Raw genomic sequence first — 12,931 nt, forward strand, 5'->3', positions numbered from 1 at the left:
CGGAGCGGAGGCCGGGGAGGAGCTGGGGCCTGCAGTGGAGCCGCAGCCCGGAGCAGCAGCCGCCGGAGCGGTGGGGCCTGGAGAGACTCAGCGCCGTCCGGCTGGGGCCCCCCGCACCGGAGCCCGGGGAGCCCCCGGGGACGAAGCCAAGGCCCGGCGGAAGGCGGCGGAGGCGGTCGCTCAGCCCCGCGTAGGCTCGTGAGCCGCCGCGGCCTCCTGTGGTAGCCGGGCCCGGGCAAGAGGAGCTGGGGCCTGGGGGGAAGCCAGGGACAGCCTCCGGGCAGCCGGGGTGGGGGGACACCCCCGTAGCCTGCCAGGGTTGGGGAGAGACCCTGCCCGCCGCCCCCCGCCCAATCCCGGCCGTGAGGGGACACCCCGTTAGGCAGCCCCGCTCCCGGCGGCGGGGACGCCTCGGCGGCCCCTCGCCGCCCCCACCTCGCTGGCAGGCCGGGACGCACCCGCCTGTCATCCCCCTTCCCCGCTACTGGCGAAGGAGCTTAACTCTTGCCCCCTTCTCCACTAACGAGCCAAGGGGTGGGCAGAGGCCCCCGGCACCAAGCCCTGGTAACTATCTAGGAGCAGGTCTGCTCTTCCTCGCTGTGGAATAGAGCCTCCTGGAGCTCTCTCAATACCTGTTTAGGGGAGAGGCGTCCTCAGACCCCAATTTCTGAGGGTTGTGAGAATAACCCTTACCACCTACTCCCCCCTGCTACTGAGGAAATTCCCTGAAGCAGAGGAGACAGCCCTTCCCCAGCTGATCACCAGACCAGATAGTGACAGAGGAGTCTCCACAGAAAAAAACTTGTATTCCCAAGAGAGGCAGTCCCCAAGACAGAAATAAGCAGGAGCTCCAGATACTTACCTAGTAATTTTAATTATTTACGTTGGCTCAGCAGGCAGCAGAGAAAGCAAAACGAGGGAGAGAAAGCAGAGGCAGATTTAGATATTCTTCCCTTTTCCAGTTGCTGTTAACTACTGGACATAAAGGTAACTTCCAATACTGACCTCATCCTCCTTCATCCCAGGAAAGATCCCTCATCACCTAATCCCAGGAGGGTTTTCTTCAAATACCCTGTGCAGGGAGAGGAGAAGACACACCTCCCAGTTACAGGGAAAGGAACGGCAGATTTCGCTGATAATATCCACAGAGATAGCAAGAATTTTTTCCGAGAAAGATTTGCCCACCCTTAAGGACAAGGTGTACCTACAGGAGAGAGAAGAAAGATTTACAGGTAGGGAGATTGGGGAAATTGATCTCTGAAATAATCTGACAATCAGTGAAAAGGCTGTCTCCCAGGGGAACACCCCTTTAGTAGTTAGCTGCCAAAAGAGAGGATTTCCATCCTGGGATAAACCCAGCAGTTTTAGGGGACTGACAATCCCAAGCAGATTTTTTTAATACTCAAGATCCTGATTTCATCCACAATTGGTCCTCAAAATATTTCTTGAAGAAGCTCTTGGAATAGCTGACAACAACGCTCTGAGGATGGGTCTCAGAGAAGGAGTGTGAAGGGCAGCACCCCAGAAACCAGCACTGAAGATAATCCACCTCCCTCCAGAAAATCTTCCAAACAGAGTGAGTAACCACATTATATCACCTCTCTATTCCTAGCTGTCCTTCTCTTTTGCCTTCTGTCCTTGTTTTCCATGTCTCTTCTCTCACTATATTTGTTTTCCTTTTAATCTTTTTGCTCTCTTTCTGTTTCTGAACCTCTCCCCAGCTGCCTTTTTTCTGCGTGTCTTTCTCCATCTCTCTCATTTAGCTCCTTTATATGCTATATGGAATTGACCTGATTCTTTCCCTTGCTGTGTAGCTTATGGGAAACCTTAGCCCTATTTAATTGTAAGAAATCTCTCTGCCCTTTCTCTTCTGCTTTCTTTCACTGGGGTATTCATGGTAGGCTCAGCTTTTAGCATCACTGGTGTGAAATTAATTTCTTTCATTTAGGGGTCATTGAGATGGATAATACTGGCCAAAACAAGTGTTGAGGAGACAGGAGCAGTGATTTGTAGTGCTGGTGTCCAAGGATGCACCTGTGGGGTTGGAGTGTCAGTTGTTCTCCATGTGGCTCCTACTATGTTTGTAACCGTGAGAATAAAGCCATTGTGCGATGCAGACCTCACTGTGCTTGGGAGCCAAACGTACAGATACCAGTGGTAGTACTCCAAGATGTGTGTGCTAATGTGCCTAGGGGCTGTGGGATGAATTCTGGAAAGCATGCCCTTGAGAGTGGGTTCTGTGGTGCTCAGGGGCCTGGGAATGAAAGTCATGACAGTGCTGGTGGAACCTGCTCTGAAAGCCAAAAGAAGCCATTCCGTTGCCACCAGTGTTCATTTGTATTTTATGCTGTGTTCAGGGACTAGGAATGTGAATCCTAATGCTAATGCTGTGGTGAGCCAAGCTGGCTGCTTTTTGTAAATGAGGCAGTTAATTTCCAGTCCTAAATGAGTATTCTGACACTAATGTAGTGATTTCCTGAGAAATCAAGTCTGAGGGAGGCTACATCTCAAATGAAGCCAAAGCAGATTTCCGTAGCAGAAGAATGATGCCTAGGGATATCTCACCTGAGATATTCCTTTTTCTGTTCTCCAGCTAGATAGCAGTGAGGAAATCCAAGATCAAAGGGTCCTTGGCCAGGGGAGGAACCCTTCTGGAATCCATTTGGGAGCACAATGGTTAACAGGGAGTCCCTGAAGAAGGGACTCCTTGGTGTAATTTGCTAACAACATCAGACAAAAGATGCCAGGTCCCTCCAAAGTGATTCCCCATTTTGGCAGAGAATTTTGACGGTTATCCGTAGCTTCAGAAGGTACCCCTTTCTAAGGGAAGGCTGAACCATGAAGCATACGCATGTTCTGGGGGTACTGTTAGATGCCCTCCTACCTGTTGCCCCGTAGTTATGCAATCAGCCTGTTTCGAGTACAGCTGTGTTATCTAGCACAAGGGAAGAGAGATAACTGAGGCATTTTGGCCTTTGCACATTCGAGGGGGTAACTGACTTTTCATGCTCTTGAGGTTAATTTACCTCATGCTGCCCCCTTCCTCACAGTAATGACTTGACATTTTTCAATTGCTTTTGGCTCTGATGGATGCCAGGGCACTTTACCTATATGCCAGCCTTACAAAATTCTGCTTTCCCACAACAATTATCTTTCTGTAGATGAAACATTTTTTTTTCTTTATTATTAATGCTAAAGATTAAGATGTTGTATATGCTGCCTGAGTTTTAAATATTCATCACAGACATATGAGGCTGAAAGTCATATGCTGTAGAGTAGTTGTTATTTATTTGTTAATTGCTGACAGGGCATTCAGTGCTGACTTAGACACGCAAAATTAAAACAATCTCTGCTCTGAAGATCTCATAGTCTAAAACATAGCTATACAAAAGCTAGGACATACTGATAAATTTTAAGGGAGGGAATCATTTTTAGAGAGCATAGCTCTTCAGTGTGATCATGGTATTTACATCAAATGTTTATCACTGACTAAAATGCAGCTTCCACTGAGGTGGGATACTGCAGCTGTTCTGCACCATTTATTTTATACAAAAGTATCCATAAAAGAAAAAGGGAGAGTATTATTAATCTTCATAAAAGTGCAAGGTACTTTATAGACACATTTAAATGAAAATGTTACGTCTTTAAGAATTTACATTAAGAATGTTAAACCTGAACACCTAAAATTAGACTTTAAAAACCTCATTTAGGTACCTAAGTAAATAGCCTAATTCTTGTAAGTGCCCAGGAACATAGAGTTGACTTCAGTAGAAGCAATGAAGTCTTCAACATTTGAGTAGAGACAGTTATGTGTGTACGGGTTTGTAAATTTAAATTTGGACATGCATGCTTCCAAAAGTTGACTTGTAAAGTTGAAGCAGTCTGATCCTGTCCTATGTGCGCTCTGCTCCCATCTGAGAACCGTGTGTGGCATTTCTCAGGTCAAGCCCTTAAGTAAAATGAAATGAGAAGGTCTAGAGAGTTATGGGAAAAGGATTATGTTACTGAAAGATCATGCGGTTATATTAATATTTAAGTATGTGTTCTGCAAGTTCCTGGGTTTTATCTTGAAATCTGGTTCTATAGGCAAGTTTCTAGGATACAATAAGGAGTCAGAAAACTTGGAATGAAATACAGTAAACGGTTTGAGGAATTTGGATGTAATTTCCCAGTCCAAGATGAGGTTTGAGTACTGTAGTACTTTGTTGTATAAAAATACAGCTGAATGCTGGTAGCTCTGGAGAAGTTTTCTCTTACCCCAGAGGTAGACGTATAGGTATAGGTATCTTTGCTTACTACCTCCTCCCCTAAACTTCAGCTGACCTTCATATAGTGGGAGATTCATTCTGCATCACAGTTTGGATCTTTGGCCTTTCGGGTGTCAGAAAGGAGGTATGGTTAATGGCAACTGTGATATGGACAGCTGTCCCTCAAGAGCAAGACTGAGATGATTATCTCATTTTACACAGCTGTCAGGGAGGAATTACATCTTGGTCATTAGCAACCAAAAGATGAAATGCTTTTAGACTCATTTTTCCATTCGCTTCTCCCAACCTTGGATGGAATTGTAACTGATGACTTTCACACAGAACCCACTGTGTTTTGTAGTACTCCACTTGCAGAATCTGTTGATGAGTGATGCTTCAGAATTGAAACTTAAAAAAATACTGTTTCTAGCATTTTCGGTCTGGAAGCCAACTTTGAAAATGAGTACTGTCCAGATTAACGGACGCTGAAATAGTATCTCTGAAATGTTTGAACTCTCCAGTTGTGTTAACTCTGAACCCTAAAGAAAAGAATTTAAATCTCTGTATTGCTGGATGTTGCACATTGTGTTATTTTTGCAAGAATATCCAGTTGATGTGTTCAACCTCCAAATGCTTATCATTTTGGTAGGAGTCTGTATTGCTACATGTTATCTATTCTGCTGTTGTTTCCTTCTTCCTTCTAAGGGATGTATGATGAACTTAAAATCTATAGCATATTTCTGCCCTGTACTTACCTTTTCACTTTTAAAGGCAGTTCGTGTATGTGTATTACGGAGAGAGATTAGGCATGCTGCAGTACGTTTTCACAATTAATTAATTGCAAGTTTTCCTTTTAAGTTTGGAATGAAAATGTGAAATACTGGGAATGTTTCAAAATTCAGAGACCTCGCAACAGAGTTTGGGACTGATTTAATGTTGTGTGCTGTGGTGCTTTGCCAAGATTTGGGCTAGACTGTTGTTTTATCCTTCTGTATTTGACCTGGCCCATCCTCTACCCCATCCTATTATGAACCTTGGAGTTTGTGTCTTAAAGGTAAATGATGCACAGATTTTGCTAATTCCTGACCTTTGTGAACCCTTTCCTGAATCCTGTCCTGGGCTACCTAGCATCATATCACAGTCAGGTTCCTCTCCTGCACCTTTAAGGCCCAGCATGTTTCCACCCGCCTACTTCTTTACTCTCATTTCCTCCTACACCCCACTCCTCCTCCCAGTTCTCTCTGTACTGCTCTTTGCATCTCATTTTCTATGCTGTCCCTTTGGCATTCTGTCCTGTGGTCCTATAAGCCTAGAATGCTGCCTCTTTCTTCATCAAGCAAGCATCCCTCATCTCCTCTCTAGGATTCTTTGGCAGGAATCCTTTCTTACTACATCTCACAGGCCTTGCTCTTACTTCCACACCTGCATTTTGACCCATTCTTGGTTTGGCTTTCATTAGATTATATGCTTGTGGACACATAGAGGTTTTTGTCTGAGGTTATGTCAAGAAACCTATTCTTTTATACCATTATATAATAAATAGAATTTTGTTCCTCTGAAAATACTCAGTTCTGCTAGGCTGAGGAATGGCACTTTTTCTCCATAATCCATCTGACTCATTCATTCTTCCACCCTCCCTTTTTCCCGGCCTCCTTCCCTTCCTCAGGAATAGCTGGATTTTAGTTGGTTAGAATGAAAAGCCCATGCGTTGTGTTCTCTGGTTCCTTCCAGCACTCGAGGATCTTTTGAGAATTGGGGTGAGCAATTCATGCAAGGCCCAGTACCTCGTTCTTTGTCTTTCTAAGCTGGTCATTTTACTTGATGTGAAGTCAAGAAATAAAGGAATGTGTATTCTTTTTTTGGCCCTTTTTATGTATAAGAGAGACTGAGTAATGAGGGAGAGATGAGGAGCAAGAGCTTTTATACCTCCAGGAAAAAAATATTTGCTTTTTTTTTTTTTTTTTTTTTTTTTTTACAATTAGCAATTCAAATTTTGTTTATGCTCTCTGCTGTATGAAGACTGTGGCTGATTATAGTAGAAATATGTAATTACTATTAAAAGTTCAAATCTGAATAATTGGGAAGGAATCTGAACTTTCTGTGGTTACAAATTAAAGAGCAAAGTTTCTGAATTCTCAGTTTCCCCCCCAAAAAATTAAGTAAAACCAAAACAATTCTCCCTCCCCATCAGGAACTTGCAGAGAAAAATAAACAAGCTGCTAAAATAGTTACTTCTGAAATTCCCTTTATCTCTACCTGAACAAAGCAGACAAGCTTTGAATGTAGAGAACTGGTCTGGGATTTGGGAGACCTGTGTTCTCTGCATGATTCTGCTACTCCTTTGCTGGGTGACCTTGGGCTGCATGCTTCCCCATGCATGGCTTCTCATTTATCCTGGAATAGGCTATTGATCCTTTATAAGGATTCCAAAGTATAAAGATGAAAAACACTTTATAAAGGTTGGCTGTTCTTCTTGCTGTTGATTACCTTAATTACAATGTGATACTGAACTCAAAACCTCTGTATGCTGCTTTTTGTAGCATTATGAAACAGTGAAAGCACAATGCTCCAATTAATTTTTGTTTCATGGAAGGATCTGTGACTCCAAAACTGAAAGATCCTGTAACATGTCTGCAGCCTAGACCTGTTTTTTAAGTTGACTTAAGTATAGATATTCTGACTCCCTTGAAGCTTCTTCTAAGATCTCTAATGACCTTTTCTTGGCCAGGTCTCAGGGTCTCTATTCCATCTTCATCCTTCTTGGCTTCCCTGCTGTTTTTGACACTTGATCATGCCCAGTCTTGAAATCTTGTCCTCCCTTGACTTTTGTGTCTGTATTTTCCTGGTTTCTGTCCTACTGTTCTAGTCATTCATTCAGTAGCTTCTGCACTAAGCTATTTACCTTCCTCCATTTATTAGTTTCATAAGTTAGACACAAAGACTCATCTCTGGTGTCCTTTCTTTGCTTTTCTTTACCTCCTTCATGCCAGTGATATTAAATTATGCAACCTGGCATACTACCTTAACATCTTTTTTAAATGATTTGCTACAAGCTTAAGACTGCTGAGGCCAAGATGGAACTCCAGAAACCTCCTTTGAGATTTCCCTTTGTTTCTTGCTTTCTTCTGTTGTGAGCCTCCACAGTTGGGCCTATAACATGGGTTTTCTCGCACTCATCTTGCTCTGCACATGGAGGATAGGGACTCATCTTCCAGTTTCATGGCCTAAATCTGCTGCTGCTTTCTGAGTCTCTCTGAGTAACCCTTATGCTTTCTCCTTCATTTACCATCTCAGTTACTGCTAGCTGTTCTTGCTGGCCTCTGACAATTGTTACTTTCTTGTCTTGTTAAAAATGCAACTACTGAATATATCCTCCTTCCATGTTTTCTCAACATGTTTCCATCTCCTCCTTGACAAGCGTGTTTGTTGGCTGTCATCCACCGTATAAGGTTCCAGCTTCTTGTACTCGAAGGGCTCTTCACACTTATGTTTCTCCTCTATCTGTTGCTGTCTCTTACTGTATTGTCCTTTGCTCTGCCAGGAGCACAAGCATGACTTTGTGCTTTTCCATTTCTTGCATAAGCATCTCTTCACATTCTTCCTCAGCTGACTCATACCTTGATACATATAGGAAAGCTGCCAGCCAATAGAGGCTGGACATACTGGAAACTACTTATTTGCATATTTTAAAATTATTCAAAAGGTCTAACTGATACTCAGAGGTTATTGTCTTATTACGTGTACCCTCCTCTCCCTGGCTTCTTTTGTAAAGAAGGATGATTCCAAAAGTAAATAGAGATGATTATAAGCAAAGACACAACATCTCAAAGACTAGGAAGGTCGGGATTGGAGCAGAATATTTATTGCAGTTGCAAGGTTGCAACTGTGGCAAGTATGTGCGTGGAAGAAAGGGGCTTCTTTAAGAAATGAACAGGAGATTTAGGATGATACACAAAATGAAGCATTTTATGAGTAGGTTGCAGAAAGTCAAGTAGCAATATTAGTGTTTTAAGCCAGTTGAAACTGTTAATGTGTGTGTGTTCCTTGCTAGTGTGGTTCTGAATCCTCTTGACCTTCAAGCTTGGTACAAATCTTTACAAGTTGTGAGCCTGGCTAGGGATTGTCAGGTGTTCTGTCTCCTGGAAGACAGTTCAGTCACTTTAGTTCAGAATAACAGCTAGCAGAATAGTGAAAAGGAATTATGTTAAAACAGTGGTTGAGACCTAATTTATGACCTTCACACAGTATTACTTGATTCTTCTGATCATTTTCCAACTTCAGTTTCAGCTATGCTTTGCTTCCAAACTCCTCTTTAGCAGGCTTTTCTGCAGTGCTTTGGTAATCTTAACTCTGGGAGCATCTGCTGTATGTACACTTTGACCGCATGGTACATAACTGATCTGCACTTGATACCAATTTCCCTATTTTCTGTAAATTCAGTACATAGTTCTTGCTAGTGCTTGATACCTATTTCTACAAGTAGGATGGGATGGGTTGTGGCTTGTTCCAGCAACTGTTGCAGAGTATTGACTAATTTATTTTCAGTGGTTCAGGCTTTGGTTCTGACCACTGCAGTCAGATTTTCATTTTCGCTATGCAGGGCTGGCGTTCATTTAGCCATGGGAGCTCTCTTACATAGAAGCTTTGTAGTATTACTATTACTAAACTGCAAGGTTAACAGTCACTTTTCATTGATAGACACATTTTTTAATGGGAATAAGAATACAGTTTTCATTTGTAAGTGCATGTGCATTCTTTTAACCTGGGTTTCTGTACCTGTCTTTGCAATGATGTGAAGATCTTCTGAGCAGGATTTTCTGCATGCTGATCTACTTCTGATGTTGTCTCTAATTTCAGAGACAATCTGGGTATCATCAGTATTCTATACTGAAGGTTTACTATTGGATGTGATTCTGTTAGGCAGTTAAAATTGAAATCCTTCTCTTCAACCTGGGTGCTCCCACAAGGCTGTGGAAAATACCTTCCCTTAGATACAGTTTCTCTCCCACGGACTTCCTGGTTTCCAAGGGAAAATTTCATTCCAGATATGTGCTCATAAATTTGAATTATTCCAAAAACAATACCTTGTACCTTTCTCAGTGTAAGAATAATTGTTCTGTTAATATTCTTAAAGCAAATGCCAAAGATTTCTCTTGCCTGCATTGGCGTATGTTTAGAATTACAGCTTCTACTTCCAATGGTAAAATGTTGCATAGTGGTAGTGAGGGTGGAGGGGTGCTGTAGAGACATTTCTACTGTGGTGATATATTTTCATTGTGCTTCTTCAAAGTGCTTGGTTTACTTTTTACTTCAAATCCGTTACTGGGAGGATTGTCATGGAACATTTGGCTTATTATTAGAATAAATCTTTTATAGTAGTCTTATTACAAAGAAAATAATTTTCGGCTCAAAAGTATTTTAGGCATACCAGTATTCTCAATATCATTTGTTGTTTCTTTTGACAGGTGTTATGTATTCCCCACTTATGCAGCACCATAAATAAGCAAACTAATCTTAACTTTTAACACGTATTTTCAGACTGTCTGAGGGGTTTCTGCAACATTTGTGTAGTATTTCTCTCTGCATTTTTGCTGCATGTTTATATAGGAGACAACAAAAATATTTGATTAGTTGGTCTTATTAAAATCTGGCAAGGCACTAGCTGTGCTTGATCCTAGCCTTCTATGCCTGTAAAGATACTGTCTCCCTTGATCTGAGAATATTTGAGACTTTGGCTATAATGCCATCTGTTGATAAGTTTAAATAAGCAAGTCAAGTTTTGTAAACTATACCATTTTGTCAGTTTTGTACATAATTGCTTTTGGAATTGGATCCTGATGTACTTCCAACATGGGGGTTTTGGTGACTTTATGGTCCCCATGAGACTTCGTGCTTCATTAGTACCAAGAATGTGTGCACAGTCAGTGCCGTTCATTCACTAAATTAAAAATACAAGATTATACCTTGCTCATGCACCTTTCACAAAATGGAGGGAATTGAAAGGTCCTGTGTTAAAATGTACTGTTATGATATTTATGTAAGTAGTAAATATTATGAAAACAAATTTGTTTTCTTTTTATTTTTCCTCAAGACTTAATATGAACCGTATGTTGTTGAGATTTGTTCACTAAAGGAAAACCATATCTGTATAAGAATTTCATTAAAACAATTAGTTCAGTGATTTATATTAAGCTGTACATGGTCTAAAAGCTTTCATCTTCCTCTAACTGTGATTTTTTCAGTACCATCTTTGTGCATTGCGTTACAACTTTTAGCAAATTTCCAGTTCAGGATGCCACAATTACTGTACCACCTGTGTTCTTTTACACAAAATAGCGCTGAACATTCAAAACCATTCCATCTTGCACACTAAGTATTTTTGAGTAGTGGTACAGAGTCAAACCACTGTGACATGGAAAAGTGCAGATTGTGGCAGTTCGTATAGGTGATACCATGCTGTGTGCTCTTGGGTGACAGTAACTTCCTTTGGTTGAATTCTTTTTTCCTTTGTGGTTCATGACTAATGAGAACTGTGTGCCCTCCTATTACCACATCTGCAAGCCTATAGTTTATTGGGAAAATGTTTTTTTGGCTTGTTCTAGTGCTCCCAAAGAAAGGAAATGTAGTTCTAGGGTATGATGATTTCTCTTACCTCTTTGCCCCGGGGAGTGGTTTTCCTCCTTTCATATCGCACTGCAGACAGAAGTACTTTCAAACTGCAGTGCTTTTCTTTTGGTTTGCTGATATACTAACGTGACACCTACCGCTCCTTCAGGTTAAGTTTGATTTTTTTGAACAATACTCAGCAGCCTCACTCTTCCTTCTGGATTTGATACCAGAAACAGGAACATTTCCTCAAGGCTCTCACAAGTAGTTACCAAAATGACGGATAATGATTTCAGACTATGCAGGTAATCAGTATCCTTTTTTTCTAATGTCTTACATGAAACAAATATCTCTCAGGGAGGATGTTTGCTTAGAGAAGATAAGATTTTTAAGTGATTTTTTTCTTGCCCTGTTAGTTTACACCTCCTTATTTTTGAGGGAAAGCACTTGTCTTAAAATGGCAAATTTTTCTTCCTGCTAGAGTTAGCAAAATTTATTCTTTTCCCCTTTCTGTATTGGTGTAACAATATAGGTTTCTCGCATGTGTAATTTACACAAGTATGTCAAAATTGCCTTTTTCCATGAAAGTAGAAGCTAGCTGTTTCTCCATGCACGTGGTATTCTTATGTGTTACTTTTCTTCCTTACTTTTTGAGGCAGTTTCCTCTAATTGACATCCCACTCACCTTTCAGTTTCAGAAAGGTTGGCAGTCAGATGGGGGTTTTTTGCCAGTTTAGGTGTATCTCTGAGTATAGTAGATGGATATTGTTAGTTAGATGACTGGATCTGTGTTTCAGGCACCTAAATAGAAGTGGCCTTATTTTTATAGGTGTTCTACAGCAATGTCTCTCACTGCTTGGTAGTCTATTGTGCATTTCTTCCTTCTCAACATTTATGTTGAGAAACCTAAGTTGAATCTCCTTTGAATATTTTGCCAGTTGCGTTTCATTGGGTTAGAATAGCAGCAAATAAAGCAACAGTGAAAGTAAATATAGAAGAGTAAATGTAGAGATTTATTCTAGAATATGCATCTTCTGTAGGCTGTGCACAGTGTAGTTGCATTCATTGTATGACACTCTGCTTCAGTCAAAAATGATTCTGACTGGCCAGCCTTTGAGTTCAGCCTTAGAGAATATTTCGGGCTATAAATGTTTATTAACTACATTCAATATGACCCTTAGAGTGCTGTTCCCCAGATCTCATACATTTTTTTCAGTCCTGATATATAAGTAGCAGCAATCTTGGATAAGATCTGACTGGCTGAGAGCAAGTATTTGCAAAATAGCAGGGCAGGCAAAGTACAGATTTCTTCAGTCCAGTGGCAGGGATAGTACAGTCTGATAGACAGAAGGCCGCCTTGCATTTTCAGCCTGAGGTTCAATTTGCAAGTATTTGCAAATATTCAAAGTAAGGCAGTAGCTTTCCTGGAAAGCTGTAGTGAAGTATTACTAATCCCAAGTGAATTAGTGGTTATTAAAAGGTATTCAATGCTAGGATTTTCTTTAATGATTAATACATTTTTCTTATGAATCAGACAGATTCTCGTCTATTTAATTGTAGTTTTGGATCAGTGCTTGGCTGTCATTTTTGTATCTCTCTGACCTGTCTTGACTTGAGGTTGTACTGGAACTAGTTAGTTCTTCAGAAACGAAGACTCTGCTGTCAATTTCCAGCTGTTGATGGTGGTTATGACTTGGCTACCTTATCCTTGGCTTTTAAAGTCAGCCAAATACATAAACAGATACCATTTACCATGTAAAGTGGAGACTATGAATTCTAGTCTTTGACTTTTTTTACTTCTTCAAAGTTAATTCTGGCTTGCTAATGCGGTAGGACTTTTTTTTTTAACACCCTTGATTTCAGTTCAGTGTGTTTGTTAGTCATTAGTAATTTTTTTTTTCTTTGTTTGAGTGGGATCATAAGAGAAGAGTTTGAAAGAAGATTTGCCAGGCAATAAACTGGGAAGGGAAAGTTGGAAGAATCATCAGCTGCTCTGGTTTGGCTGCAGTCTTGTTTTATTGTACCGTTAAGTAGTGTCAAGCTGGTGTACTGCTTGGATAAAGTGAATGAGATATGCA

The 12,931-nt window shown here is 41.1% G+C and overlaps 1 protein-coding gene across 2 annotated transcripts in view; it reads left to right on the plus strand.

The window, feature by feature from the left end:
- The window catches only part of FOXJ2 (forkhead box J2), a 29,775-nt gene continuing 16,844 nt past the window's right edge, over positions 1–12,931 (plus strand). For both annotated transcript variants that reach the window (XM_075762360.1, XM_075762371.1), the window contains exon 1: positions 1–1,576. The gene's annotated coding sequence lies outside the window, so the exon portion shown is untranslated. The remainder of the gene's footprint in view (positions 1,577–12,931) is intronic.

The sequence above is a fragment of the Balearica regulorum genome, chromosome 1 (genome assembly GCF_011004875.1).
Source record: "Balearica regulorum gibbericeps isolate bBalReg1 chromosome 1, bBalReg1.pri, whole genome shotgun sequence".
NCBI lineage: Eukaryota > Metazoa > Chordata > Aves > Gruiformes > Gruidae > Balearica > Balearica regulorum.